Below are 19874 nucleotides of genomic sequence, written 5' to 3'. Positions count from 1 at the left end.
TTTGCCAGATACGGCAACTAAACGGCTGCTTTATCTCCGTTAACCTACCTTACAACAGGGCATATGAATGTCAAGAGCAAATGTACTAAGTGAAGTTGGGTTCAGTACGAGTAACATCCTTTCGTACGTTAGCGGCAACGTATAAGTGACTCTATACAGAAGGGTCCACCACACTTCCTTCGGAATTATACCAGAAAAGGGTTTGGTTCGATTAAACGGTACAATTGTTTAATGTAGGAATGATGTGCTCTTCCCTATCGACCGACGCCTCTGAAAGTGATGAGTGCCCGCTTGACTTACGAACCAATTCATGCCAATGGGTGAATGGGAAGCTGAAGCCGCCTGTGGCGAAAGCAGTCCTATGCGCGTGTACTATTGCATCGTGTGTATTACTGCTCCAAGAAGCAGATTCTCGGAAGACGACGGGTCTTTGTACGGCTTCTCTTGGGGATCTCGGAGGAGAACAAAAAGCGAGCATAATCGCTTGCGGAACAGACAACCGACCGCTTAGGGTGAAGTGTTTGAAAGGCGTTAAAATTATTACACAAGCTGGGTGTCGCCTTACGGGTAAGCTGTTCGATACACCCAGAAGGTGTTGAGGGGACACTTGCGCAGATTGTCCCTCTCCTAAAGGTGCGGACTCAAGCGAGTTTTTGTGTAGAAAACGCCGGGGCGTTAAGTTACCATCACTGTATCAGATTTCTGCCACCCAATGTGTGGTTTGGGCCAAGAGTTTTCTTTGCATTTTGGCCGTTTTTGCTTCGTTTGCTTTATGCATCGATAAAGCTGATTTTTCGCTTACAATTGATAGGTGTCGTAGCGTCAACCTGTGCGCTAGCGTGTTGCTAAAGGTTGACACTTGGAGTTTCTTATCCCATGTTTTCGCGTCATTCCGTCATTCATGTTGTGCAAAGAAACCTCCCTTCGATCACGGTAATCTAATCATGTGGAAGTCTCCTCGGCAACATATGCGCAGCAGAGCAAATGTCAAACGGGGGTTTGAGTGTTACTCAGCCAGAGATCTGCCGCTCGTGTGATTCTAACTGTGTATATATTTACAATTACCCCCCTGGTATCGTGAAGCAGGGAACCATTTCAACGCAAAAACCATTTGTACATTAATTTTTGAACGCAAATATTCATTGAAACCATATTTTTGCAAGCGTTTTCTAAGCCCATGTTTGCGAACCGTACATCTTTTGCTCGTGCCGATTGAGCTAAAATAAGGGACAACAGGAAGTGATCAATAACGACCTATTCGCAACGTCTCTCGCTCTCTTTCTCTCCCTCTCCACTGGGCGTGTCTATCATTAGGCCTCGTGTTCAGGTGAATCTGCCATCGTACATATACATATTCCCAAGCATATGTCATCCGGTTCACTACGCGAAGGAAGAACGAAAATTAAACGGATGGTGTGTCACGGACGGAACATTTGGATGGGGTGTGCTGCTGCTACTGCATGTGCTCGGGTAACTTGGGCTCAAACTCATATGTTTCATCGAGTCGATGTGTCTGAACCGGTAGCAGACAGTTTAGAAAAGAAGGAGAGCATTAAATTTTATTATCTGTAAACTATTTTTATCGAACTTGCGCGTGGGTATCCGACGTTGTTTGTCTTTCAGCATTCTTGGCCACTGCCACCACTCGGGGTTCTCCTGCGGGGACGAGACCAACCTGCACTTGTGTGCATTGCATAGCCGGTAAGAAGCATCTGTAGGAATGGTGTGTGCGAAGGAATAACAAACCGAGGAGGAGGTTGTCAAAATCAAACCAGACACCGAACTGGCTCTGCTGCTAACGGAAGATGCTGTTCGAATGCTGCTGCAGATGTGTCTACCACGGTGGGGAAAGTAATACACAACTAGTCGCTATGTTTCTGTCCTGCACCAGCACACTCAGGTACGGTACGAGTAACAGACAAGCTAGTTCTAGTGCGATGGAGTAAACATGAACGCAAACAAACAACTGCATCTGGAAGTGGCTAGCATCGGGGGCAGTGCAGCAGACCGTGTATATCATGCAGACTTCAACGGAAATGTACACAATGTTACACTAGAAGCAGGGAGATGCGCTATACGCTGGAATGATTTTACTTTTTAGTGTTGGTTGTTGCATATTACACTCGAAAAGAACGTTAAATTGTTTCTAGTCGAACGAAATAGTTTTATGTTGCAATGTTGAGGAAGGAATACGAGTGCAACGAGCAATAAATGGTTAAAATCTTATGAATTGCATATTCTTTATATTTAATTCTCTACCAAAACTGAGCAGCCTCGGTTGAATGATACATTTCATATTTACAATGTTAATAGATTAAACGAACGAGGAATGATTCATAGACGTGCAACTGAATTATTTCACAAACATTGAATTACAATCAATTTTGTTTACGCCCTTTCTCTGTTCACATACACACACACATTTCCCTAGATCTTTCTCGGAAACCCCAAAATATCTAGCGTTAATTGCATTTTAATTACCAAATAATCCAAATGCACATAGACGCGCTGGTTTTGCAGCCGCTGGGACCGACCAAGTCCGGAAAGTAACGCAATACGGAACATTAAAAAAAGGGAACAGCCGGAAAACGAGCACCAACCAGAGCGTAGGGACATCCGCTACCGTTTACATTATGCTCAGTTCGCCACGAATAGAATTGAATTAGTTTACGTACCAGCCGTGGACGAACATTAGCGATCGTCCGGCATCGTGGTGGTAGTGCAAGTGAAAGGGTCACATGAGCGAGTTAACCGAACTAACTCGAACCAATGGGTGTATCGATTGACACGAGGGTGGATTGTTTACAGCAAGAATAGAAGGTAGGTACGGTGTGTTTACAGGACGAAGCTGTAAATACAACATTAAATTCTCACAAAACTATTTGGAATAACAAAAAAGTCTAAAAAGCTTTGTTGTTCATTTTGGCAAATGAAATAACGGGTGAAGAAACCCGTGACTTTAAATTAGACGAATGTAAAAGTATGCCCGAGCACAGAAAACTGCCACTCGAATGATTCACCTTGTCCGCAACCTAGCTTGATCGTCGAACCTTTACGCAGCTTGCGTATGATCGTACTTTGCGTGCAATGATCGCAACGAAACGCAACACCTCTGGGCGCAGCAACAGCAGGTCAACGCAATGCGCTTGTTGTTATTCAAATTTATCGTTTCCCAACGCCGGGAACCAGATCTTGTCCCGCTGACAACCTGTTTATAAAGAAAAATGTTGAATATCTCTCGACGTACTAGGGGTCCGCTCTTGTGATCCAAGAAGTGTGTGTCGCCCCGGTTCGTTAGCGATTGCGGAGGAGCCTGCAGTTGAGCCCCCGCTCGTTGTGTGGTTGCTTTTTCTCTCTCTCTGTCACACTCTCTCTTTCTCTGTTTCACAAGTCTAGAGCAACGAGATTGTCGTACATTCCACCACTTTCTGACTTTCCAAGGTACATACATACATGCGGGGGTAATTTATGGGACAGATTTGTGTAAAATGAAGAAAGGGGAAAATAATGAACAAGAAAATAACAGAAAAGGAAAGAACACACCGACGACATGTGCTCCAATCCATACTATACCCGTGTACACTACATAAATCTCCAACATCAACAACACTCAGATGGTGTCAGTGTGTGTGAGTGTGTGTGCGTTCGATCGTGCGTCGATTATTTGCATTTTAATTTATAAGTTTATGAATCTGCGCCAGTTTGTTGGGTAACCCACATAGAAGACGCCCGGGAACAATTCGTCCACCTCGTTGCATTTTAATGCACTCTTCTCATTGGTCTTGTGGCGCGTTGTGCAGTGTTTACGGGTCACCATGGCGTCAATATTCGATCATCCCCTCTGGGACTAGCCCGTCCGCCCGGGCTATTAAAAGCAGGGAATAAATGGGCTGCACAGGAAAGGGGTCACACGAATGGCGACGAATGTGTCATTTGTTTATATTTATTTTCCAATCAATTACTTAAGCGACTCCGTGGGCTGGCATCATCGATTAAATTCACGATCGCGTCCGCTTGGCGTGGGCAATTTGGTATTTTGCATCTCCACCGCATCCGTAGATTGTGCGCTGTACACTCGATGATGTTCGATTAACTTTAACTATGGGCCAACTACAGGCCAGAGGTAAATGGTATGTGCGGTGGAGAAGCACGTTGGAAAAAGCTGCATCTGAAGCGGACTTTGCTCATTGCCACTTTGCTTCATCCGTTAGTGATTCTTCAAGATCATCACACTTTCGCGCTCTGATCGTTTGGCAGCGTAACAGTGTCCAATAAATATTTTGACAGCAAGCCGGAGCAATCGGCTTGCGATGACCTTCTTGGGCAACGATTGTCAATGGCAGTAACAAAAAAGAAAATATTTGTTTAAAAAAAACCAGACAAAACACAATTGAAAACTTTCGGTAATGGCTATCGACACTACGTCAGCGAGCGCGAGCGAATGCTAGTGGGCCCTTGGGTTCAACCAAAAGGGGCGAGACTTGAGCAATTTTATTGAAGTAGAATCAATTGACTTCCAACCGGCCGATCGATGAAACGAAGGTTCGGCAAGCAAGCGTCGTTCAAATTGCTTACGGTATCCATATGTATGAGTAGAACGTAGTAGAAGAAATGTCATCGCAATAAAGCTTCATACAGAATTCCATGCGACGGATCGAACGAAAAGCCACCACCAATACTATCGAGCAAAATATTGTTCCTTCCCCTAACGGCGGTGTTATGAGCAGAGAATCGAGTGTAAAGATAGTTGATAAACCATATTGCATATTGTCTCCTTCCGTTTTGCGGAATTCTTCTACTATCAGGCAAATCATGAACATGTTGCCATTTCTTCGTTTATCGCTGAATCTTCCAACAGCTTAAGGTGGAATGAGCGTCGCACAGCAGCAGCATTCGATTTAAGCGGGTGGGGATTGTAAGCAACAAAGCAGGGAAATATAAAATCGATACGCAATTGCGATACACGCGTAAGGAAGGCACGATTACCAAACAATCGTTCTTGATGTGTCAGTTGTTTAGCATACCTGGTGTGGTGGACGTCCCACACATATGGTTTTAGTTTCCTATTCCGTTTAGCCTACAGCAATTCAATCGAGAGTAATGTAATAGGTACACACAAGCAGCTTTACACTCGTTTCCCTCCCTGCGCTCATGTTCGAAAGGTGCTATGTGCCGGCCGGGGACTGTCGACAGTCGTCGTGTGTGCCGGTCAATATTGACGCATTCACAATCGGGCATAGAATTTGGATAAAGGGTTACAAGGAAAAAAGAAAAAAAACCGAATCATGAAAATACAAAATAAACACAACAACTCTTCGAAATGATGCCAAGTGTTATAGATATACGCTTGCGGGCATAAAGTACACGACGTTATGTTCATTTTGATTTTAAAACAAGTTAACAATCGAACGATCGCGTTGGAACGATCGGTAGATTTGACACAGTGCGACATTAATTTGTTCACGCCTCCGTGGGCAAAAGCTAACACTTCGCGTGAGGTGCAAATTTTTACAGTTCGCTGTTGATGGAGCTGCGGTAGGTCGAAAAATTGCTAAAATTTGTTTTTTTTTTACTACTTTCAAGTTCAGCTTGGAGACAAAATCAGCCTCTCACTCGTAAAAAAACAGTGACCAGCAATAACGACATTTTGTTGGGTGCTGTGCTGTAAAATATCGTATTGTGATGTAGAATTACTCATTGCCCCAGTGCTAGACGATAGCGATTCTCGTGGTCGTGTGTTCGCGTGACAAACCAGAAAATATAGACAAAGATTTCTTAAAGTATTGCCTCAAATTGATACAAGCTACGGAAGCTGCCACGGTGCCGACTGTTTAAATATGTGTATTCTCTTTCAGGTCGACATTCTTTGCCCTGTTCTGTTTATTTTAGTTCTCCATCATTTTCAATATTTTCAACCACATAGATTTGCTTTTTTAACATCACCACAACGTTATTGGTGGGGAGGGAGTGTGTGTTTTCTTGGTGTTCGTTGTTCTTTTTTTTTGGTAAATTGTAGTCTAATTTTTCCTCGCTTAGCGCATCACACAACCTCCGTGCGCGACTAACGCTCAACCCAGACGCTGCTGCTAGGGTCTGTTCAGTCAGACAAATAAACCTATCGACGTACGCAGTCGTGGCTGGCCTCCCCATACGTGACGGGAACGTGCCGCAACGGAGAAAATAGGAACACCCCGTGGCCGCGAGATGATGTGTGCGATGATTGACATAGCGTGAAAATATTGAACGAAGCGTTTTTCATGCCTTTATTTTTTTTGTCCGTGGTCGAACGGAGAGCGAAAAAAGATTTCGCCACTTTTCTTAACAACACACATACACACATTATCTCTCACACCATACGAGTCTCGCAGGCAGCCGGATGACAAGAAATTAGTACCAGACGTAGCGAAATTATTCGCACCCAGACGGGGTACGGCGTTGCGTCTAGGCAACTGGGCACGCCATAGCGTAGTAGGGGAGAAAAATGCTCCAGTGTAACGACAGATGGTAATTAATAATAATTTCAGACTTTTCAACACCAATTTTGTGAAGGTACTGGATAAAATAAGGCAGTTGTTTGCAAATAGTCAACAGACGCAAGCCCATATCCTGTGTGAAAATGGTTTGAACGGTGGTTGGTGTCGATGTTTTACGTTTACTAATGGTACATGTGAATAAGGTCCAACGGGTAAGGTGTCCCGTAGACGTTGAAGTTGAAAAAAAAAACATTTTAGTTCATCAATCTTTCCCTTCTTCGTTCTGCTAAACACACTCTGTTTGACTTTCGTAAGGCAAAGAAAACAGACTTCAGCAGTAAAGTAGTGCAAATCTCCTGCAAAAACCTCTCATCGATTGTGAAACATGCAGCAGTTGTTTACTGTGGGATACGCCTATAGGCAAACATTGACATTGTGTCCGAGGTGCATGTGGTGCGCTTGTTTGCCGACATTGATATAGCTTTCTTAAGTGCGCACGCTGCTGTTTGCCGGAAAGAAGCTGCTCAGTGGTGTGGCGCGAGTGAGAGACCACCGGAAGGATGGCGAATAGTGAATGTGCGTGATAAGGAAATCCCAAGCTGCACACTTTACGATCAAGATGTGCTTAAAAGACCGTCCATGGTATCCGTAGTAGTGATCGTACATCGGCACACAATAGCACCCAACGGCAAAGACGGATCTATTCGTATCAACATCATACCGGTGACAGGGACAGACAACGATTTGCATTTGTCGTCCGATGTACCCACCATCCGAGTGTTTCATTTCGAAACCCAGATACATCGCGGAAATGCGACCATCGCGCGGAAAGATTTGAAAGAAAACGCATCTCACCAATAGGCAAATAGTGCAAGGCAAAAGCACCGATACGGAGAAATCATGCGTGATAGGACCGTTTTGTAGTGTGGCATGGGAGGTGCAGGAAGATAAATAACAAGTGAAAATTGTTTGGGAAACTGCTAGATAAACACTATTAAGATCTTAATTTTCACTGCACCAATCAATAACAAACACCGGGCACAGCAGTCAGTATCAGTGCTGTGCTCTTCGCCCGGACCGGAGGCACTGCTCCGCAGGAACTCGAAGATGTTCCGTTTCGACGATACGCGACGTCTGCTGTCACCGGAAATCGAAGACTTCATGCAGCGGATGTAAAACTCTGGGGGCCCTCGATAGCCACCCGATGCGAAGCTAAAGATGCGGCTTTTGCCTTGCTGTAATCTATTTCCAAATTGGAAAAACATGATCGACGCTACCGCTCGCTTTTGCAGGAAATCGGATGCTGTCAGCCAGCATGGCGTTTGGTAAACATTTCATCACCATCATCATCATCATCGTTCACGATTCCCACTGCTGTTAACGGAACCAGCGACATAAATGTTGAAAGAAATCTCACAACATTCTTGGCACAGCTTATCGGGAGTGTATGACATGAGAACGAGCGTGCTGGAGTATGATTGACGTTTTCGGGTGGACGGTGGATAAAACCCTGCACTCAAAGATGTTTGAACATTGAAAAGTGGTACGTAATAAGCCACATGACAATGTAAACTGTCACTTTCGCTTTGACTACACATTAAACAGGAACGCATTATGGGTGCGGTGCAAATTCAAGCATCGACAACTAGAAGGGTGCCCTCATCTGGGTGTCATGTGTCCTGTTTGGAACTGCCTCCAGTCAGGTTATTTTTCTGGCCCATATGGTACGATTCCCCAGAACGTAACCCTCGATTAATGGATCAATGCGAGAGCGTTTCGTTTGACGTTGTCATATTGACTTACACTAATGGGCAATCGCAGGGAATGACACCATCTCCATCACATCGTACTGAAATTCCACAGAACGTCGTTAAGATTCTTCCCGTAATATACTGCAAAGTCATATAAAAGCATAAGATAGAACATATTTTAAAATCTCGAAATGATTTTTAGCATATCGTTTTAAAGTTAGGCTTTTGAACAATGCACGATAAAATGAATCAATGCTGGAAACATCATCGATAGTGTCGTCAGGCGGCCGTCTTCATTATAAATTAGTTTACTTTTAGTGCTAAGAGCACCCAGGCCGGAAACCAGATCAGACGCTGTTTAACGAAAAGTACGCAGGTCTGACAATCTAACTAGTTTCAGGATTCTTCGTGCATTAATTAAACATTTTTTTAAGCAATTCAATGCCTAATAAAATCCCATTTACCAATACGGCAAAGCTGTTCCTTCTGAATAAAAAAAAATCCCACTTACGATTCCAATAGATTTCTTCTCCCATATGTCTTGTGCATGTAATATAGCAAGCCTTATGGTATAGAACAACGCGTGCACACGGTGTCCGAAGAAACTACTACACCTTTATGGTGTTTTCCAATGGTTTTGGTTTTTCGGGTGTAAAACGGCAAGTCTTTAGTGGCTTGAACACCGTGGAGGGTAATTTATTCTAACATGACTTGATTTCAACCACATCTTCGTACTGCTTCCCTACAGACTGATAGCATCGCCGTTGTTCGATTGCGTACGAGCGCGTCATTCTCACCGCAATCTTTCCCTTCACGCCATCGTTCGCCACAACAAGATTCCAGGAAAATTCCCGTAGGGGCGCGCGCAAAAGCAAACAAACCTTCGGAGTTGCAAACCGGAGCAAGTAAAATAAATAAATTTTAATTATTTATGACAATTTATTTATACATGCACTCGCGACGGACTCCCGTGCTTTGCGTTTGCCCATTGCCTTTCTCTTTAGCTTTTTCATATTTTCTCTCTTATTTTGAGACGTTTCGAGACGAGAACGTGCATTCCGCCAAGTTTTCCTTGTCGGTATTGTGGTCTTTCCTATTGCAACGGGCCTACCCAATGATGAAGGCGCGCACGTCGCCTCGTTTAATACACGAGAGCATGAGAAGACACGCGAATGTTGCGTTACTAGTTGGCCTTTTTTGCCATCTGAAGCTCGGCCATTTTTGTCATCGCGCGCTGCTCCGGTTAAGTTGATATTTTGCATTTTTAATATACCTTTTACTTGGAACATGCTGATGATGATGAGTGGAGAGCTTGTCTGCCTCTTCGTCAAATGGGAAAAAAAGAAGTGAATTGTATCAGTGTTCATACGAGACGAGAGCAGGAAACAGTAGTACGATCAGAAAACGCACGGAACAGATGCTGTCCAGTAACACTTTATGCATGACTTGGAGGTGATGTACATATTGAGGCAATTTATTTAAAAAGTTTCATTTCGTTCTCGTTACACATTCTGGTAGATTCTGCTTTTCAAATTTGGTGGCATTAGCAATATGATATATTTAGATATTTTGTTATCGGAAATAATGTACTGTATATTCTTGTATTCTTTTATGCATGTGTTTATGTTTAAGTGTCATATGTATTTTAGCGAAAAGTTGTAACAATAAGTTAATATAAGAATGATTTATTTAACTAATAGACTTTCTTGGAGAATCTTCGTAGATATTGATAGAATTGACCAAAGCAAATAAAATAATACAACATCTGGCAGGATGTCCCGATACGAAAAACGAAACGAGTGCAGGACTGCAGTGTGGTAAGGCAATTTAATTTACGATCACAACCACGCGTATATCATATCCGTGTGGGACGACGCGGACACACGCAACTCTAACCGGCCACCAACATTGGCGGTCATATTAAATGTCCACCCAGGCTTAATACTCTTTCAGTTAATGCACGACGGGATCGTAGCATGTAACGGAAGTCAACAGACATACTATTCAACCTTTTGGCAGCAATGGCGCAAAATAAAGTTTGCCCGTTTCTGGGTTCATCGTCGACCAAACATTGGCGTATTTATTTCACTAGTTTGGCAGAGATGAATAGTGCAGCAAGCGTACCTGTGAAAAAGGCCACCAGGGGAGACAATGAATGAAGTCGAACCACAGAGAAGGAGAGAAGTGGAGCAAAATGGGTATGAAAAAGATTAATTAGTTTGATGTCACATAAATAAGTGTCTTAGCGAGGAAAGCTTGAGTCTTTCAGACACAGATGGGTTGGGAAGTGTAATTGAATTTGAAAATGTAACACGACGAATAATTCTAGTCGGATTTCATGGTGAATAAAAATCTGAATATGGAAAGAAGAAGATACAAAAATACAAACGAGGGATTGCTACACGCATTGGTACATTTTGCAGGAAACTTGTAGTACAGACATAAGGTTGTTTTGATTGAAAATAGGGGTTTACATATACATTTAACTAATGCCGAACACTAAATAAAACATATTGTATTATTTAACGACAATGGCAAAAAACGATCAAGTTTATTTCGTATGCGTGGCTATCAAGAATAAGCACTGACAGGAAAAGTTCATTTCCGTAGCCTTCAAATTATGATCCAATCAATCTCCCTACATCAAATTTCCTTACATTCAAATTGATTTTGTTCAGAATCTAGGAAAGCAGCACACAATTCTGCCTTCATACAAATCAATCAATTTCTTAAAGGTTAGGGAACAGTTTCAACCAAAAGCGAGAGCATGGCAAACAGCAACGTTAATTATAATCGTATCGTTTCAAAACATTTGTCAGAAAAAATAATCTACAAATTGTGGTACAGGTCTTTTATTTGAAAACTTTCATAAGACAGTCGTGAAAAGCGCTTGACAGTCAGAATACTTTTCTTTAAAAATACTCCTTTCCCTTTCCATCGATGATACCCCGGATTTGGTGCGCTAGTTGCACCACTCCTTTAGTCCGAGGGTGGGACAGAGATTTCTTTTTCCTTTTTTCCCTCCATATTATGTATCAATGCATCAACGTTGTTGTTTTTTTGTATGGACTTTGTACATAACTTTAAAAGCTTAGTACAGCAAAACTTTGGTGCGGAGTTTTCCCACTTTTTAACTCTAGTTTTTTTTTCTTGGACTTCGGTAAGCCCAAACGATCAAAGAGACAAACTTTTTCGATTAGTCTACCACTTTCTTTGCTGCATGTCTGTACACCATTCACTGATCCACCACCTATCCTCCTGGGACAATTTGGTGGACTATCAGATTATTTGACTTTCAACAATATCTGTAGCACAGCAAAAGAAAGGCTGAAGGAGTTTGCGTTGCCAAGCTGATTGTTTGCAGATTAGACTTGATTAGTGTGGTGGTAGGTAGTCACCACTCCGTAAGTTCGCTAGGAAAAATCCACTTCGCATGAAACAGTTTAGAAGTGGCTCGACACAGAATTTCTTTTTCAAAGCAACAAAAACGGAGACAACGGTTTTGAATGAAACAGCGACTTAAATGAAATATTTATTTAAACACTGGGCGAACATTATGTTGATACTTTCAGGCAGTTTTTCGCTTTTCCAAGCAATGCAGATGTATTGATAGGGCCCAAGAATAAAACATTCGAGTTTCGCTTTGCTAACAAGCAGAGAGGGTTTGGGGTTACCGGTGTCCTTAATTTATACACAACTTACACGGCGCGAGAAACATGCAACCGTCGCCTTCTGGGGCGAGGACGAACATGGTATATTATTCTTATTTTCTGCGATCCCTGAAATTCGATAGCTCACAGCTTGGGCGTCGAGCGTTAATGACCGGAGCCGCAGCAACTCACGCTCTACGAAAGCTAACGAGTCGGCGTCCACAACTCAAGAATCCAGGCAGACGAACGAACGAGGAAAGCAACCCAACAAACGTGGTTAATTAACGTGGTAACGAAGCGTCAGCGCTCACCAACCATAACCATGTCGCCAAAAACGCCAGATTCGTGTGACAACTTGAACAGAAAATGTAGTCGATTGGGATTCTTACCATTCGCTTGGATGAAGCATTGCCTTTAAATTTCCCCACTAGAGAGCACTCTGCTAGTTTTGCCGTCGCCTCTTGTGTCTACCACATCCATTCACAGTGACTATCCTAAGAAATCGAGCACCGGCGTTCATGTTAGGACCGTAGAAACAACACTCATGTCGCAGAATCCCAGCGGGTGTGCTTCCGGGTAAAAGGGAAAGACCAGTCATACGATGGCCCAATGGTACGAAAAGGTAAGGCGACAGAACCCCGCCACACTGAACAATGACGCTCAACACAGACGGCTTAGCCAACGACAACTTTCCGCCTGCTTGTCGCCGCGTTGCCGCAGAATAGCTATTATCAACATTTTCCAATCACAAACCTTGGCTAGAGAATGTTCTTAAGCAGATTGCAACGCGTTAATCGTAGTCTAATACTTACGCCACTACGTGGGTGCAAGTTGACCAACGGACAGCAAAATATGACATCTTGGAGCCGACGGCAATCTTCGGGGTGCGGTGGATGGTAATGTTCAATCTAACTGGCCAGGGGTTTGTATTTGAACGGACCAAAATCATGTTTCTGTTTAGATTTAAAATTGTTACCTCCTCATCTTTACAGGAGCTGAGGTGTGGGCGTTGATGCACAATACATGGCTCGTCTGCAGCGCTAGGATAAGTTCGGTACAGTTCGGTGTGTACTGCAGTAGAACCAGTGAGCAGAATATAATGCACTGCAAATCGACATGGCACGAAAAACACGCCTCGCTTGTCAAGGCACCTTATTTCCAGCATTTAGAGTGTACCACAACCATGGTACTACATGGTGGTAATCACGAGTTCACGAAATGCTTGTAAGGTTGCCTTTCAACAAAATGAGAAAAGGTAGAAAATACTCGATGAGTCTAACTCTCTATAACCACACCATTGCAAGATATACCTGGTTGTCATCGATCCGCAGAAGATGCAACCGAGTAGATAAGGGTTTCGGGAAGCCGTTTCTCAATATTGCACCGTCGTCTGACGTTGGCTATACTCGCAGCACAGCCTCTGGCTCCTGCATTCGTGACAGCATCCCACGAGCACCACCACTCCCCGTAATGCAGTGTAAAACCAACAAAGCGCATCGATGTTAAAAAAGGACACCACCAACCACCAACCAGATGTTGTTGCCCGCAAAGACGCACACACTAACCGATTCTATTTGAGAAAGGCGAAGAAAAAGGTAGCCAGTAGAATTCCCAATTCTGGGACAGTCCCACGCAAGTCTCGGGGTCGTGGATGCAATTGATCTTTTTCCTTTTCTTTGCTTGTGGTGGCGTGCTGTTTACACGGAGCGATATTTCTGCCTCCACACCATATAGCATCACGGATCTGCTTTACGGTCGACCTTCGCGCCAGTCTTTCCATCTCTCTCTCTCTCTCTCTTTCTCCCTGTCGGCTGCCGGTGTCTCTACCGCCATCGTCCTCAACGGATCGGATCAGATTTCCAAAAAATGTTAGTTCGCCCGCTGGTTTGTGTTGCTGGCCAACGCTGTTTCCTGGAACAATCTCCCTCGCAGTGTTGGCCATGCTTTTTAATGGTGGTGCTTCTTTCCGATTCCTTACGATCGTATCAGAATACAAGAATTTCAATAACGATATTTTCTACAATTTATATCCTTCGTTTCATCATAACATGTCGCATTCGGTCAAATTCATGGCGTAGGAAGTGAAAATTAAAACCTTCGAGGTAAGCCATATATTTCTTCCATTGATGGCATTAAATGGTTTCGACTATTTTCAAGTTCTTCAATTTCAAAATCCAACATAAAGATTCATAGCAAATGTAATTGGAACGCGGTAAACAGGTGAGAGAAATTCCGATGGGATGGTGTGCTTTCTGTACAATGAATTTTGAATGTTACGATAAGCCCAATGACTAAGGATGAACAATCACTAAACGCTATCACCGATCTGGCCGCATCGTATGGAGGAATGCGTCCGGCCCCAGCTTACAGCACTGTAATAAAACAAGTTGCATAGCGGGTGTATGGAGCGACCGACACGATGAAAAACTTGCACGAATAAGAATATTTAATCAAAACAAAACAAATCTGACACTACCGAGAACAGCATGGGATATTGTGGACTGGCGGACTGATGCGCCACTGTTGCTGTTGTGGGAAACAAAGCATAAAAAAAATCATGAAAAGAAACCTGTACACGTAAGCAGCTCGCTCCACTGTGGCTGAAGAAGAATGCCAACGAGGCGCGTCTTGTGCGCTTCTTTCCACTTGTGTTTTATGCTGGGCTGGTGGTTCGCCGCTCTTGACGTTCCCTTGTTGACGTCGCGCCATCGCCCTGATCGGGACGCTTAGTTAAACAACTAGAACGTACACGCACAGCGGGAGGGCTCCGTGGTCTTGTGGTTCTTCTGCTGTGGCGCGACGCTACGAGGCGAAAGACACCGGCGACCCGGGTCCAAAGCCGGCCCGGGACGCGCCGGACATACTAAACCGAGAAGGGATTCCTCGGCGAGAAACAAATCTCCGATGAACGGCACGACACCGCCCGTCATTGCACTGTTTATGCTCATGCTCATGTTGGGCTGGCTGCCTGGAGAGACGAACAACGTTGAACACGGGATGTGAGAGATGTGTTTGGTCTGATGTCTGTCTTTCAAACACGACACGCTGCTTGTTGTACATTGCGGCATACGTTCGCGCCACACCGTTCCGGACAAGTCTTTGCCTTTCGTCTTTCCTCCGGCGATAGTGCTGGCGATAGAGTCTACGAGGAAGCGTTTAAAGGATATCTGATTTCATTTCGTTCCCGGTAAGGCTTCCCTCTGGACCGTTGAATGGTGAGAGGCTGGCCAAGCGGGGGAGTTTGGTGGTGTGTTTATTTTATTTATTTTACCGGACCTTACGCAGGGAAGCTGATGACCGGGGGGCAAAGCCTGTGCACTCGATAGGGTTCATCCGCGGGCAAGGGTTCAGCGACAAATAAGTGTTTGGGATTACAACCGAGGCGTCGTCAGTCAGCTCCGGTCATATCCCGTGGATTCCACATCGTAGCGTATGCATCCATGGAACCCAGAGAGAAAGTGTATGTCCTTTTTCTACCTGTGTTCGCGGTGTAGGTATGTTTTACGCCAGGGAAGAACGACAAGTCATACATGTACCACCACTACTACTGATACGGCCATGCCATATGATGGGTGAAAATTCATTAACCCAGACTAGGCCCGACACGACTCCACATGCAACACACAACTCTTGTGGCGCGCTGCAGACACCCTCCAGTTGGAAGACGGACCAAGGTTTCAACAGTATGTAGCCATGTGTGTGTGTGTGAGTGCCTACCTGGCAGCAGCCTCAAATTGGTATGCATCATTCAGCCTCGTTTAACTTCGCTTGCCCTCAGGGAGTCCCGCAGCGGACTGGACGGACAAGTTTACGGACTTTTTACCCCCTATCGGACATCCTTGCCGTCCGGGAGATGCCTGGTTTGTGTTTTACTATTCCTTTCGCACGCTGTACGTGTTTCCATTGCGTTTCCTCGCCCGTACCCCGCCCGAGACCGAGTTTACGAGCGTGCAATCAGCACCTTGTAAAGCTTTGGTTAAATGTAAACCTTCATGCTCAGGTGTGCGTGTACAGTACAGACTGCAAGATTTATCTGCTTTGAAAACGTTATGTCTTTTACATTGTAGTGTGCTGCTTTCTTTGTTCTTCATGCTGTCTTTCTCTTACTTCGTTGAACCGTTGTAGCCACTTATCCTCTGACCATCTTGGTTTGGTATGATAAATGTCATCCATTTATTAGCTCCATTGTCAGTAGCCTTTGCAACGGATCGATGAATGTGGAGACACTGCTGTCGCATTCAAATCTTGCATTGGTGAAATAAAATATTATGACAGTCAACGCTACTCCGACCCAAACCAATTCAACGAGCGATTGGGTCGATTGATTTTTAGATTGCGCTCCAATGGAATAAAAAATGGCCCATGGATTGGTTGAATTCTCAAAAACAAAAACATTGAATAAAAAAACACACGCACGGCAAACAGCAATCCGTTGGGCGTGTGTGTGTGTGTTGGTGTGCTGCGAGTCTAAATCCAGCCATTCGAGAAACTACCCACCATTATCCAAGCTACTAGAGGCAGAGATCGGGCAGGCAAGGTCGGGTAAGTTATTCTCTTCACAGTTGATTTGATGCTAATTTTTCATCGAACGAGGTTGGTTGGTAGCGCGGTCGAGCGAAGGAAGCAGCTGCTTGCCGGCAAGAGACGCCCGGCGCGAGATGAAGACGCGGCCAATTCCAGCCTTGGAAATGACAGCACGATCTGGCGAGAAAAAGCAACGCGAAGCGCACGGGAAGCACGGGAGCACGCACGAGAAGAGGATTATCGGAGAAGCGTTGGCACCACGGGGGAAGGGAATGAGTAATGCAAACATTACACGTCGTTTGTTTTAGCATTTTCGTTGGCACCCGGCAGAACTAAGCTGAGGAGCGTAACGAGAAAGCAACAGAGCGAAATCCGCCCGTCCGCCAGCAACGAGACGCAGCACGGTGACTGTAGACGACGTGTGCTCGATCATGAGCATCATCAGCTACATCATCAGCATAAACAAGCCTCCCCCCCCGCTCCTACTACCAAACGAGCATCGTCGTACTGCTGCCGTATGCTCGGACTCACGCTGTCGCTCGTTCGCACCACGGTCGCGCTGCTGCCACCACCGCGCGCGTTCTGACGCGGAACGGTTTGCGCTATGGCTTCGCGATACGCGCAACCAAATCTCGTACGCCAACCCCAACACTACCACGGATCGGAAGAACTGTGGGGGCATATGCGAGCAGGGGAGCTTGCTGGCTGTGCGCTCAATCGAGCTTGGCCTGGCGGGAGATAAAATTGGAGTGAGAAATGATTGCACGGTGGACGACGCGCACCGTGGTGTGTGGCTTTTTCCTGTGGGGCTGTGTGTTTGCATGAAAGCATGCATAAACAAAACACGCAAAAACGACGTCCTGGCCTGACTGCGTTGAAAAGAATCGTTAGCAAGAGTCGAGGTTTGCCTTATGTTGCATGCATGTTTTTTTAAATATCGTTTTGTATTGTATAATGCAGATTCGGTCTACAACGATGATCACCATCAATCTACGTGTGATATGGCTCCGAGGTTATGATGTGATGAATTCAATTATATGCTAATCTAATGATCAATAATACAGATTCAGTATAAGCATTCGTTCTGATTTGCGCGATCAAAACAAAACATTTGGTGTATACATAATTTTTTTTATTAGCAATCCGATATTGCTATAAGACAACTGGAATTCCTAGTTTCGCTTGCGTTTTTGTTTTGTTGAGTAGTCACAGTTTAGAAGTTGCGTTAAAGAAAAGTAGAATTGTTCTTATGTATATATTTTACTATTGTAAAATCGCTCCAATTCGAAGAGGATAGTTATTTTCTTGGGTAACTGGATACAAAAATGACTGAAGCTTGCCCGTTTCAGACTGCCGGTTCACCCCGAACCAACTGGATTCTCGTTGAGCATCGACTGTTGAAAGAAACCCCTTTTACGCCCATCAACGCCAAATATGCACCTTGCACTAATTGGTAGGCGGTGCCAGTACAATTTTATGCAAGTGCAGCTTCCACCCAGGCAGCGACCGCTCAACGTCGTATGCGCACAGCGCACTAGCCACGAGTGGAACCACTTGAGCTTAAAGGATCGCTAAAAGAACTGAGCAGTGCATGGATGGAAACCGGCAAATAATTTACGGTTTTTTTGCTTCCTCTTTCTTGTGCACGCACTCTTCCCATTCCGCGACCTCTCTTTCCGTTTCGAATGTCCCCCCCCCCGGCGATTTATGCACCGAACTGAACAATTTGCAGGACGACGAAACAAGACGTGAAAATAAAACGAAACGCCACGAAACGGGATGAGGTGATGATAAGCATTTGTGCATGTGCTCGCGCGTGTGGGTATACGTCGTGTAATTATTGTTTTCGTTTGCGATGCTTGTTTGGAAGCAAAGCAAACATCCCGAAAGGTAAAGTCCCAAATGACGTGTGTATTGTAAGCAAAGATGGAACTAAATGCGCTTAGCCACAACATCTGCACTGCTCTCTTGAGTTGGATAGGAAACTGTCTTAAACCTAACAAGAAGTCAAACAATTTTATAACAAAATGTTGCAAAGTTTAACAGCTTTGCGGTGTGTAATCATTCATACTGAAATGATGATTCAACTTGAATGCCGTTTGAAACGTGAAACGACCTCCCCGTGACTGTTAAAAACAAAGAGGGTGCAGCCAACGATATGAGCACGCAAGACGCACACGGCGCGTGAAAAGCACAAAATCAATATTTAACTAACTCGCGTATTAAAGATAACAATAAACTCGGCAAATAATTACCGTTGGGCTTCCGAATAATTGCCTAAATGATCAGCGCTGAATCGCTGATGGCGTGACCAGAGGAGCTAAGAGTAGGAAGAGTTTTACGTTTTCGGGGTGCGTCGGTTCAAGAATGCTCAAACCGTTTCTTCTGTTCGTTTGGTACACCTTTTACGAGCATGCAAGCCTCCATCGTTGGATACGAGGGAAGAAGAGCATTGAAGCGCTACAACACGGGATCGTCGGTTTGGCGTGTGTGTGTATTGTTCGAATTGGCTGGCATGTTTTGTGTGAAGACACCTTCTAGGAGCTCTCGTTCATAAGGAAAACAAACAAATCAGGGAACTTTAACTTACAGCACCGCAGCAGCAAACCGTATCTCGTCGGCACCCTGCCCCGATCAAACCCGGGCGAATCGCAGCTTCGCTTACACCGACGGTAAGCGTTCAGTTCCTCTCTACCGGCCGAGGAACGCAACAGAAATCATTTGTCTGCTTCTTTTGCGTACTACCCTCATCATCGTGTCAAGCTCCCAAGAGCGGATTCCACCACAATCTTGTCTGCGTTTCCCCAGCTCACCCATGGACGCGGAGAGATGGCCTCAGGGAAAGTCATTACGAGCGGACTCTCGATGATGTTTTGGTGAGTCTTTCCGGTGATAGTTCACTTGGAAACAATTCGCTCCGTATGCAAATGCGCAAATGCGAGGAAAATGCAATTCCATCTCCGGTACGCAATCTTCCTTAGCACGCTACAATAGTGAGTAATGAATGCGTGAAAAAGTAAAAGCGCCACCGTTGTGCTTTCCGTGCTGAACTTTCTAAATTAGTTTAAACAGTGAACAAAATAAGGATGATTTGATACAGATTGAGATTGAAACAGAACCAGAGAAGTACATTGCTTCATTAAAGTAGCAAACATAAAAATGCAACGAATAATCGTTCATTAATATTACATGCTGCTCTCGTTTTCCGGATAGTCATACTTTTAAGCCATCCTTCAGGGTCGGCGAGGGAACGTTATGAGTAATCGGCAGCTCTTGGAAATGATTTGCACAGCGGATTTTACGATTTCGAGTGATATCGTACAAATATATGAAACCGTAAATCTTATGTAATACTTCTACAAATTGCATAGTAAAATGTATGAAAAATAATTAAAAATCTAAAAAAAAAAGCATAAACAATGGCCACCTTTGCCTACGCTTCGGATAGCATAACGATATGCTCGAGATCGATCGCA

The 19874-nt window shown here is 44.5% G+C and overlaps 1 protein-coding gene across 7 annotated transcripts in view; it reads right to left on the bottom strand.

Moving 5' to 3' along the window:
• The window catches only part of LOC120900155 (frizzled-2), a 59344-nt gene that overhangs the window by 6344 nt on the left and 33126 nt on the right, over nucleotides 1-19874 (bottom strand). The window lies entirely within an intron of this gene.

Source organism: Anopheles arabiensis, chromosome 3 (assembly GCF_016920715.1).
Source record: "Anopheles arabiensis isolate DONGOLA chromosome 3, AaraD3, whole genome shotgun sequence".
NCBI lineage: Eukaryota > Metazoa > Arthropoda > Insecta > Diptera > Culicidae > Anopheles > Anopheles arabiensis.
Note: the sequence above shows the minus strand (reverse complement) of the source record. Positions and strands in the feature narration are given on the sequence as shown.